This window comes from Prionailurus viverrinus, chromosome E3 (genome assembly GCF_022837055.1).
Source record: "Prionailurus viverrinus isolate Anna chromosome E3, UM_Priviv_1.0, whole genome shotgun sequence".
Taxonomy (NCBI): Eukaryota; Metazoa; Chordata; class Mammalia; order Carnivora; family Felidae; genus Prionailurus; species Prionailurus viverrinus.
This window is the reverse complement of record NC_062576.1, coordinates 8777745-8789909: the sequence shown is the minus strand read 5'-3', so window position 1 is coordinate 8789909 and position 12165 is coordinate 8777745. Positions and strand designations below refer to the sequence as shown.

Sequence of the window (12165 nt, the reverse complement as noted above, 5' to 3'; positions counted from 1 at the left end):
GCTTTGGCCATACCACGCTCTCTATTTTCTGTGTACGTTTGAGGGTGACTTCCAGTCACCACTGTGTCGGATACTGGATTACTATCCTGTCGTTCCTCAAACTCAGCTCACACCTTTCATGGTTTAGGAGATGGCCGCCTGAAGCGCAAATGGGAATTTGGGCTGCATTACTAGAGGCCTAGTATCCCATAAAAAGGGAGGTGACTGTTCTGTTCTCCAGAACTGAGTGCTTTGAAAGAAGAAGCAGGCCGATGAGGGAGCTCTGTCGTGTGTGGAACAGTAAGGGAGCCCACAATCATTTTCCTGGGGGGAAAACTTGGTGGGGCCGGAGACCCTCCCTCCCCTGAAAGAAAGATGGTTCTTTGAGGTCACAAAGGGCCCACAGGCAGAGCTTCCAGGAAGCAGGGTTTCAGTTCAATGTAAGGAAGAGCATTTTTCCCCACGGGAGCTGCTGGGAAATGTGATGGGGTAATCAGTTGTCTGACACTATCAGCCGGGGTGGCCCCGAAGGGCCCAGGACAGCAGCCCTCCCGGTGTGAGCTCCCAGCCTCCTGCCCAGTAAGTACTTCCCTGGGTCCCTCATGCTCCTGGTGGGTGTTCTAAAAGAAAGGACGGAAAAGTGTTGCCTGACCTGTCAGACAACATTCCAAGACAACAGACTCCAGCAGCAGAGCCCTGTCTGGGTTCTCAGGTCCTCACGGAGCGCCAACTCCTTGCTAGGCGCTCCCCTGTCTCTTACCCCGGTGGCGATGCAGTGTTGGCAGTTTTTCCTTCCCTGCCGGACCCCGGAGGACAGACCGCAGAGCTCAGGTTCAGGAGAGTTAGGTTTTGAGTCTCCGCTGAGCTCCTTTACTAGCTGTGTGGCCTCAGGGAAGTTACTTAACCTTTCTGGGTCTTGGATTCTGAGCGTAATTGTGTCCGCCTCCACAGGTGGGTATGAGGCTGAGCTAGGCTGCGAGACAGAATTACAAACTGTCTGCCATTTCCGGGGGGCAGGGGGGAGGCCGGGGTGGGGGGACGGGAGAGACCATTCTCAGAGGAGGGAAAGGGCCCAGGGGATGGCGGTAGTGCTGGGGGCTAGGGAGGCATGAGGAAGGGAAGGATTGGGCAGGGAAGGGCTAGATGAAGAGGAAGCCCCCATCTTCCTCATGCAACCCCCCCCCCCCAGCATAGCGGCATAAGGCCAACCACACCAGGGGCTGGACGGTGGAAATCAGGATGTGCTCACAGGCATCCAGTGAGAAAATTCCTCACTGCCCCGAGACCCTGATAGCATCGGTCCAATCCATTCATTTCACGGGCACCTCTTAAATGCCAAGGACTGTCTGGGCACTGGGGATGCAGTAATTAACAAAACAGAGTCCCCGCCACTCTGGCTCTTATATTCAGGCCCGGGAAGACAGAGAGTAAACAAAAGAAAACAATTAATAAAGAACAGAATATCTGGGAATGTTCAGAGCTGTGAAGAACTGAGGGGTGCTGCTTTACAAACGGGGTGTGCAGGGAGGGCCTCTGAAGAGCTGACTGGTAAGCAGAGACCTGCTTGTCCTAAGAAGATAAGCCCTGGGGATGTTGAGAGGACGAGTCTCCCAGACAGAGGGACAGCAGGTGCAAGGGCCCTGAGGCAGGACAAGGCTCTGGCTATGCCCATGTTGGGGCACACAAGCAGACCAAAGCCCTGAAAAGGGCAAGCTTCGATCGATGTTGAGCTGGCCCTGCCCCCGGCTTGCTATGTGACACAGATAACATTTTTTCCCTCCCTGGGCTCTATTTCTCTCTCTGCATAACGAAGGATCGGCCTGAGCTCCAAGGGTTGGGTTCTAACATGCGTGACCTTGAAATCTGGCAACCAGAAAACGGGCCCACGGTGTGGGGATAAGGGTGGAGTGGAGAGTTGGGAGACGGCCCACACAGAAGGGGCTTAGCAGTGGCAGAGAGATGGCCTGTGGCCCCTTAGACTCTAACCCCCTTGCTCTGCCCGGTTTCAGTTGCTGCGGGCACTGGTGGCCAGGTAAAACTCTACCTGTCCAGGTGACAGGCACAGCTATCCGTGCAGTTTGCTCAGATCGGGCTTGTTACCCGAGAGACCTCTCTGTCTGGGTGGGCGTTGCGGGGAGCTGGCCTGATAGTCCTTGAAAACCAGCCAGCCCGTAGCGAGGCACCAGGGCAAGCGAGGACTTATTCCAAGGAGGCCCTCTCCTTGGGGGCCGGCCACCTCCTCCCGGGGTGTTCTCGTAAGTTGCCAGAGAAGACCCCCGAGCCCAGCCTCTCGGCTCTAACGAGGGGGCCTTTGGCGGCCAAGTGTCAGGCCACCTGGACGGGGCCTTTAGGGGGAAGTCCCCTGCTCTCTGAGCTGAAGCTTCTTCTAGAAAGCTGAGAAACAGCTCATTCTGAACTTGCTGGGCTCTGCCTGTAGGTTTAAGCCAGACTCAAGTAAGACCGTGCATGTGGAGAGCCCTTGGTGAATTTGATGATCCTGTGGCCTGGTTGGTTTTCACTAGGAGAATGACCCAGGACCCAAATCGGGGCCCCTGGACTTCTTACTCTCCTTTCGCCCTTTGGGCCAGGCTGCCGTCTGATGAAAACATTATCCAATGACACTTGTTAAAGCTGGTTAGCAAGGCTTTATTCAAGGGGAGGCAATGGACTGTCACGCTAGGTCTTGGGACCACCGCAATGGGGTCTTGCAGTCGGGGAGGGAGGTTTGGGTCACCTCCGATGACAATGAGAAGCGGGGACCCAGAGCCAAGAAGCAGGGTGGGGTTTGTGATAGAAAATTACTCACGGGAAGCACCAGGGGTAAGGGGAATTGTGGCTAAACTGACCCTAACAGGATTCTTGCCAAAGGCAGGCCAGGGTGTCACCATCCCGGGGGAGGGCGGAAGGGGGTGAGGAATTTAGTCAGATGCCGAGGGTGATCAGATATGGAGAATGGGGGATTCTGGTTAAACTGACTCGGCAGGATTCTTGTTAAAACTGAACAGCGCCCGGATGGCTCAGTCAGTTCAGCGTTCAACTTCGGCTCGGGTCGTGATCTCGCGGTTCGTGAGTTCGAGCCCCGCGTCGGGCTCTGTGCTGACAGCTCGGAGGCCGGAGCCTGCTCCGGATTCCGTGTCTCCTTCTGTCTCTGCCCCTTTGCCACTCATTCTCTCCCTCTCTCTCTCTCAAAAATAAATAAAGCATTAAAAAAATTGGACAATGCAGAAACAAACATGGCAGGCTAAAAGTGAAGGCCTAGTTGAAAAAGAGTTAGGAGAGTCCGAATAAACTTTGGTCCAGGAGAGAATCTGTCACTCAAGCTGCAGGTATAGGGACCCCTCTTTGAGCAGAAAACCACAGACATTTGAAATGCAACATATCAAAGACAGGGTTCAGAATCTTCCCTTCCACACCCTCCCCTGCCCCTTATCCTATATTCCCCGGGGCACTGACAAACACTACCATCATTCTCTTCTTCTCCTGGGGTTTTTTTTTTTTTTTAAAGGTGTACGTTTCATACAATAAAATGTACCCATTTTAAGTTCATTTTGCTACTTGTACACCCTCATGTAACCATCACCCCCATCAGGTTCTAGAACTTTCTCCCTTTGAGTTCTAGAACTTTCTATAACCTCCAAAAGTTCCCTTTTGCTGTTGATATCCATCACCTGCAGCCAACGTTCTCAAGGCCTTTGCTCTTACATAGGTCTTTCCCACTCGTGTGCCAACACGCTGTGGTATACCCTCCCTTGACCCCACACTCTTTCCCATCAGAACAAGGTGGGCTGGATTTGACTGTTGACCTACGGTGCCTTTTTTTTTTTTTTTTTTTTTTTTTAGTGTTTATTTATTTTTGAGAGAGAGAAAGAGAGACCAAGAGAGGGGCAGAGAGAGGAGACACAGAATCCGAAGCAGGCTCCAGGCTCTGAGCTGTCAGCACAGAGCCCGACGCGGGGCTGGAACTCAAGAACTGTGAGACCATGACCTGAACCGAAGTCGGACGCTTAACTGACTGAGCCACCAACCTATGGTGCCTTTGAAGGCAGGGATTGAATCTTGTTTTCTTATCATATCCTTCACAGTCAAGAAACACTTACTGAAGGGACCAGTGTTAATTTCTGAGGCCCCAACTTTCCTGTTGTTTACGCATCGTTAAATGAATAGATGCTTGTCTACCTGGAATGTGAATATTCATCTGTTTCCATAGATACCTGGTCGTAATGACTAATTAAACAAAAAAGGGTTTTTTTCTATTTTATTATCTCTCTGGTATGTATGTTTCCCAACCTTTTATTTTTATTTTATTCACATTTTTTCTTTTTGAAAGGGGAAACATGACCAGTCTTTTATGGCTTTAATAAAGACTGCACAGGGGCACCTGAGTGGCTCAGTTAATTAAGTGTCCGACTATTGGTTTCAGCTCAGGTCATACCCTCATGGTTCGTGAGTTTGAGCCCTGCACCGGGTTCTGCCCTGACAGTGCAGAGCCTGCTTGGGATTCTCTCTCTCTCTCCCTCTCTCTTTGACCCTCCCGGGCTCATTCTCTCTCTCTCTCAAAATAAATAAAAATTTTTTAAAAAAGACATTAAAAAACAAAACAAAACACTTCATAGATAGAGTTCAGGCTTTTCCTTTATAATGTGGTCTTTAGTGTTCATTCTCAAAGACGACACCGGGTGAAAATCTCTTCCCTTCGCCATTTCAGAAAGTTTATTCATTTGTTCATCAAACTGGCCCTGTGGGCTCTGGGGAAGGGTAAATACAACCAGTTAGTTGGGGAGGCAGATAAGCAGAGACCCAGGGCTCACTGTGACATTTGCTGGGATGCAGGGGAGCCCAAGAGGTGCTCGAAACACAGAAGAGGGAGTATCTGTCCTAGAGGGGTCACAGCTGGACTTTGAAACTACATTTGGTTTTTTTATTTTCTTTTACTTTTTTTTTAACGTTTATTTATTTTTTGGAGAGAGACAGACAGACAGATAGAGTGCGAGCAGAGGAGGGGCAGAGAGAAAGGGAGACACAGAATCCGAAGCGGGCTCCAGGCTCCGAGCTGTCAGTACAGAGCCCGAGGTGGGGCTCGAACTCACGAACCGTGAGATCGTGACCTGAGCCGAAGTCGGACGCTCAACTGACGGAGCCACCCAGGCGCCCCGAAGCTGCGTTTTGTTTTGAAGGATGAATAGGAGTTCACAAAGTGAGCATCCTGGAAGGCATGTGGGTGGAAACGGCAGTGGGAGCCAAGCTCCCACTAGCAAATAGTGGATATTTGTTAGATATTTGTGCCCTTGCTGCAACCCCATGAGGTAGGAATCGTTATTATCCTCACTTTTCAGGTATGGCCGTCCAGGTGGAGTGAAGTTCAGCAACTTGCTCAAATTCACGCACCGAAAGACCTGTACTTGACATCGCCAGGATCCGCAGCCCCGCGGCTGGACTCCAGAGCCAAGGTCCTCGCTACTATTCCGCCCTACACAGGCGATGCCGAAACGTGAAACGTCGAGAGGCTGGTGGGTAGGGGGTGGGGTATAAATGGGAGCAGGGACAAGGAAAGTTTTTCAGAATTTTGAGAGGTCCCAGACGCTGGGCTGATGAGTTTGGACGTCTCCCTGCAGGCAGTGGGGAGTCATTTAAGGACTGAGATGGGAGAGATGTGATAGCAATTTGCATTACGGACCACTGCCCAGGCAGCAGTGTGGCGTATGGACCGGAGGGGCAGAGGCTGGAGGCAGAGGAGCCTAGGAAAGGAAGGTGAGGATCCCCAGGCAGTGTGGGGAGGACCGGGGGGAGGAGCAGGCTAGGAGCACGGTAAATGGAGAAGGAAGTGGATGAGGCACCCAACCGCCCGCAGAATCCAGACGCTGGGTTTGCTTTCCTCCCTCCCTGTGGATTGACTCGAGTGGAGGTGAGCCTGGCCCCACAAGGAACACTCTCCCTGGCGAGGCCACTGGCCGGCGCCCAAGGTCACAACCGAGCCGTCTTCGCCATTCCGAGGCGGCCATCGGGATCGCTGAGCTCAGCATCGCGGCCCCGAAATGCGGGACTAGGGGGTGTGGCTCCCCGGGGAATGGCACCTTCCTTTTCTCACACTTGGGTCCGTAGGATCTGGGCTCAGGCAGGTGGCCTAGGCGCAGACAGCTAGGTCCCGTGCCCGGAGACCCTGCCGCCGTGTGTCCCAGCTGGGGCCCGGGCCGTCCTTGTTATATGTCCCCGTCACGGAGCCAACAAAGCTTGGGGGCAAGGGGGCCGGGGGTCCTCTCTGCACTGGTGCCAGTTGACAGCCTGCCTCCCCGCAAAGGTGGCCAGAGGTCCCGAGGAAGACCCCTTCCTCACCCGCCGCGCACACCCGTTTCTGCTTGGGGGAGCTCTGAGTGCCAAAATCAGGTTGGGTGGACAGATTAGGAACTTCACCTTGAAACTGAATTTGCACCTTCCTTTTACTTCGGTTGTGTGGTTCCGGGTGTGTTGGTGGGGATTCTGGGGTGGCCACGGTCACTTCTGGGAAACTGACTCATTCCTCCTGCCACACTGCAGCCAGAAGAAATGGCCCACCTGTCTTCCGCAGTTACCACATTATCTTGTGACACAGTGACAAGTACAGGTGATCTCGGAACCACACAGGTTTGAACTGCACGGGTCCGCTTATGCACGGATTTTTTTTTTTTTTTTAATAAATACAGGACTGTACTGTACCTGTATTTTCTCTTTTGTAGGATTGTCTTTTTTTTTTTTTTTTTAGTTTATTTATTTATTTTGAGAGAGAAAGAGAGAGCACAAGCTTGAATGGGAGAGGTGGAGAGAGAGGAGGAGAGAAAGAATCCCAAGCAGGTTCCGTGTGGTCAGCACAGAGCCCGCTGTGGGGCTTGAACTCACGAGCCTCGAGATCGTGACCTGAGCTCAAACCAAGAGTCAGACGCTTAACCGACTGAGCCACCCAGGCGCCCCTCTTCTGTATGATTTTCTTTTTCTTTTTTTAGTTAAAAAAAATTTTTTTAGTGTTTATTTTTGAGAGAGACAGAGCACGAGCAGGGGAGGGGCAGAGAGAGAGGGAGACACAGAATCCCAAGCAGGCTCCAGGCTCTGAGCTGTCAGCACAAAGCCTGATGCAGGGCTTGAACTCACAAACCGTGAGATCACGATCATGATTATAACCGACTGAACCACCCAGGCGCCCCTTCCATATGATTTTCTAAGTAAAATTTTCCTTTCTCTCGCTTACTTTATTGTAAGAATACAGCATATGATACATATAAATACAAAAATATGTGTTTATCAACTATTTATGTTATCGGTAAGGCTTCTTCTCAACAGTAGGCTATTAGTTAAGTTTTGGGGGAGCCAAAAGTTCTACGCGGATAATTGTGCAAGGAGTCAGTGCCCCTAACCCATACATTGTTCAGAGGTCGCCTGTATATATTTGGCTCTGTTCCCAGTTCCTGACACAGGGCTTCTAAAACCCTTGGAATTTCCTGGGGTGGGGGGGGCATGGGAGGGGAGATAGGAACACCTTCTCTTATCCGTAACGAGTCCCTTTCTTTCTTTCTTTCTTTCTTTCTTTTTTTACATTTATTTATTTTTGAGACAGAAAGACAGAGTGTGAGCAGGGGAGAGGCAAAGAGAGAGGGAGACACAGAATCTGAAACAGGCTCCAGGCTCCGAGCTGCCCGCACAGAGCCTGACGTGGGGCTCGAACCCACAAACCGTGAGATCATGACCTGAGCCGAAGCCGGACACCTAACCGACTGAGCCACCCGGGCACACCCACCCGTCTTTTTTTGAGCCCCTTTCATCCATCCAGTTTCTGCTAATGAGGTGACCTTTGGTAGGCCCCTTGATGCTTGAGAATGGCTGCTTGCCGGGAGAACCAACTATGTGATTAGGATCCTCTCTGCATGTGAAGGATCCTCCTCGAAGGTGACCCGAGCTCCTGAGAAAGACCCCTTCCCCACCTGCCGCACACACCCATTTGCGGGAGCTCTGCGGGCCAGAATCAGGTTGGTTGGGACTTTCATTCCCCCCACCCCCTGACCTGGGAAGGGAGAGGGGCTGGGGATTGAATTAATCACCAACGGCCAATGACTTAACCAATCATGCCTGGGATAATAGAATCTCCAGAAAACTCTCCTAAACGGCCACGTTCAGGGTGCTTCTAGGTTGGTGACCATAACCAGGTGCTAGGGGGTGGCGCACCTGGAGGGGGTGTAGAAGCTCCACCCCTCCCCCCACCCCATACCCCCTCGCCCTATGTGCCTCTTCATTTGGCTGCTCGTTTGTACCCTTTGTAATATTGTTTAGAGTAAACTGGTAATAGCGTTTCCCTGAGTTCTGTGAGCCGTTCTAACAAATTGCCAAGTCTAAGGAGGGGGTCATAGTAACCTGTGACTTTGCAGCCACGTCAGACAGAAGCGTGGGCACTTTGGGCGCCTAATACTTGCGCCTGACGTCTGAAGTGGGGGGCAGTCTTGAGGGACAGAGCCCTTGAGCTGGGTTAGTAACTCCAGGGAGTTAGTATCAGAATTGAACTGAATCGTAGGAGGCCGAAGTCAGAGAATCGGCTGGTGTGGGGTGAAACCCCCCCACAACTGGTTTCAAGAAAGGTTGCAGAGAAAAACAGTTGAGAACCGTCTACATCTGTGGGCGCCTGGACGGCTTCGTCGCTGAAGCGTTCGACTCTTGATTTCAGCTCAGGTCACGATCTCACAGTTTGTGGGTTCGAGTCCCGAGTCGGGGTGGTGCGGAGCCTGCTTGGGATTCTCTCTCTCTCTCTCTCTCTCTCTCTCTCTCTGCCTGCACTCTCTCTCTCTCAAAATAAATAAATAAACTTAAAAAAAAAAAAGAATTGTCTATACCTGTCTTGCCCTGGGTGCTAGGAGCTTCCCAGCTGTGACGTGATGAGTGGTTCATCTACGTGCCCAGAGCCCAGCTGCAGGCCTGGCACGGAAGGGTCCAAGGAGTCAGAGGATGAACGGAGGCATCCCAACCTCCCAAAGACAGAGGGCGAAGAAACTACTTGAACCATCGGAAATGTGACAGAAAAGTCAAAGAGCCAGGGAATCAGGGGCGCCTGGGTGGCTCAGTTGGTTAAGATGCTGACTTGCGCTCCGGTCGTGATCTCGCGGTTCGTGAGTTTGAGCCCGAGTGGGGCTCTGTGCTGAGTCGACCTGGTGCAATCCAGCACTCCTGGTGTTTCCTTATTACCGAATAATCTGTATACAAATGATGCCAATGTATAGGGAGAAAGTAGTATGGTTTGAAATGTGGGATGAATAAACTAATTTTTTGTTTAAGAGAGAAAGTGCAAACAGAGGAGATGGGCAGAGAGAGAGAGAATCTTAAGCAATCTGAGCGTGGAGCCTGACGTGGGGCTCAGTCCCACGACTGTGAGATCGTGACCTGAGCCCAAATCAAGAGTTGGAGGCTCAACCAGGTGAGCCACCCAGGCGCCCCAAAATGTATTTTTTAAAGTTTATTTATTCATTTTGAGAGGGAGGGGAGAAGCAGAGAGAGGGAGAGAGAATCCCAAGCAAGCTCCGAGCTGTCAGCACAGAGCCCGATGTGGGGCCCAAACTCATGAACTGTGAGATCATGACCTGAGCCTACGTCAAGAGCTGGACACTTAACCGACTGAGCCGCCCAGGAACCACCGCAAAATGTATTTTTAATGTATGAGGAGTTTAAGGCCCGTCTGGAAATTATGAGGACTCCTAATGTTCAGATTTGCAAGGGGCAGTAGGAAACGAGGTGTAAAACATGATCCCCTCGGGGCGCCTGGGTGGCGCAATCGGTTAAGCGTCCGACTTCAGCCAGGTCACGATCTCGCCGTCCGTGAGTTCGAGCCCCGAGTCGGGCTCTGGGCTGATGGCTCAGAGCCTGGAGCCTGTTTCCGATTCTGTGTCTCCCTCTCTCTCTGCCCCTCCCCCGTTCATGCTCTGTCTCTCTCTGTCCCAAAAATAAATAAACGTTGAAAAAAAAATTTTTAAAAATAAAAACAAAAAAAAAAAAAACATGATCCCTTCATCTCTTGTACCGATGGTTTGCCAACACAATGCACCCGCAGAGGAGGATCAGTCCCGTAGTCCAGGGAGTTTCTCTTTGGGGAGAAAAAAAAAAATCTCCGTGAAAAATCTGAAAACACGAAAGGTGTAAAATGCACCTGAAATCATTGCAGTTGGGGCAGGGACGGGGGAGAAAACATCGATTTCCCGGTGAAACTGTCACTAACAAATTATTATCTGCTCACTCCTAACAGCTTGAGGCAACCAGAACATTCCAGAAATCCAGAGTTAAACGTATTTTATCCCTTGGAAAACAGTGTTTATCGTGAAGAAGTCGTGACAAGTGTATTTCATCCGTGAATAAAGGCAATTTGGAGGGAGAGAGAGAAAGCCAGCCATTCTATCTCATGAATTCATCGGTGCCTAAAGAAGTCAGCAGATTCAAAAGGAAATCGCCGGAAAAAAATAAAAGCTGAAATGTTCCAGGGCACAGCAGATGAAATCGATGTTCTCCGATTGGCTAACATGTGACAAGACCGCCGGTCGGGCAGAGAAGGAGCCCCGGCAGTGTAGGTGGGAAAGGTCTCGATCGCGGGGTCAGTCACAGAGGTGCCTGGACTTCGCTGGTATCGAAAAAGATGACCGGGGCCAACTCACATATGGTCCCTAAAGATTTGCCTGCAGCAAATCAAAGTGGGGTTCCTAACACGGGCGATCAAATCCGCCACGCAAACGTGGGAAACGTGGGGGTGCCGCGCCGTGGGGCGCGAGCACCAGAGGTGTTCAGGAGTGCTGGCGTGCCCATCGGTTGTGCTCTGTGATGCCAAGGCCTCTGCAGAAAAACGCAAAAACCTGTGACGCGCTTCCACGACGCTCCGTTCCTTGTTCCACGCCACCCATGCATCTGTCACAAGACTGGCGATTGCCCAAAACACATGTAACCAGAGCAGCGAGGCAGTATCGGGGACACGGAGTGGTTCGCTCCAGTCACATCGGGCCGTGCATCAGCAGGCTTTATCTGCCGCGATTTGAGCGGCTTGCAAAGATTATTGAAACTTGGGAAGCAGCATTAAACGATTATCAGACACACAGGTGGCCCATGAATTGAGAATTCCTTTACACGTGCTAAATGTTATAGGGGTTTTTTTCTTCCCCGACGAGCTTCAAAGTGAAACTGTAGACATGTTTTCATTGCCTTCAGAAGTAAAAGCAATCTTTAGCATCTCAGAGAAATGATGACTATTTCAAAACCATTTGGTAGACAGCAAAGGAAACTCGCCAGAGACGAATCTCGGGGGGAGGGGGCGGGGGGGGGGGTTCAAACTAAAAACAAAACAAAAAACCCTTTCCTTCAGAGAATAAAGATGCTGGCACGGGGGCAGTGTGTGTGGGTGTTGGGGTGCGGGGAGATCATGCAAGTTCAGATGGTGGAATTTTCCCTGCTTTGTCGGAACAGCATCCAACAATATTCGACCCATAAAAGTGTTAGTTACTGTATCACTAAATTTGAAGTGTATTTATTTATTTAATTTTTGGGGGGGGGGAGAGAGAGAGAGAGCACGCGTGCAAACGAGCAGTGGGGGAGGGGCAGAGAGCAAGGGAGAGAGAGAGAATCCCAAGCCGTCAGTGCAGAGCCTGATGCGGGGCTCGAACTCACGAACTGTGAGATCATGACCTGAGCCGAAATGAGTCGGTCACTTAATTGACTGAGCCACCCGGGCGCCCTGCTTTATTACTAGATTTAAAAACCTTTTTAACGTTTTTTATTTATTTTTGAGAGAGAGAGAGAGAGAGAGAGAAACAGTGTGAGTGGGGGAGGGGCAGAGAGAGGGAGACACAGAATCCGAAGCAGGCTCCAGGCTCCCAGCTGTCAGCACAGAGCCCGATGCGGGGCTCGAACTCACAAACTGTGAGATCATGACCTGAGCCAAACTCGGACGCTCAACCAACCGAGCCAGCCAGTCCCCAAGACAAATTACGTTTTTACGTAACTGCTTAAATGCAACGAACTGATACGTGAAGCAATGGACGGACGCATGGGGCGCATCTGCAGACCTGATGTAAGAAAGACGCTAGAACTTGAGTCTCACCAGAGCCGCACGGAGGCTCAGCTTCGCCATGACGGCTGGCGCCGACCGGAGCTTCAACACCATCACCCGGGACAGCCTGTATCTCAGCTTTGCACTCGGCCCTG

The 12165-nt window shown here is 51.3% G+C and overlaps 1 long non-coding RNA gene across 2 annotated transcripts; it reads left to right on the top strand.

The window, feature by feature from the left end:
* The first annotated feature begins 805 nt into the window (after positions 1 to 805).
* LOC125154511 (uncharacterized) lies at positions 806 to 11195 on the top strand. 2 transcript variants are annotated; one of them, XR_007147816.1, is made up of 3 exons: positions 806 to 930; positions 5313 to 5486; positions 10226 to 11195. It is a non-coding gene; the product is annotated as an uncharacterized LOC125154511 (long non-coding RNA). The 2 variants fall into 2 exon arrangements; XR_007147817.1 differs by lacking the exon at positions 10226 to 11195 and adding an exon at positions 5592 to 5957.
* The last annotated feature ends 970 nt before the right edge of the window (positions 11196 to 12165 follow it).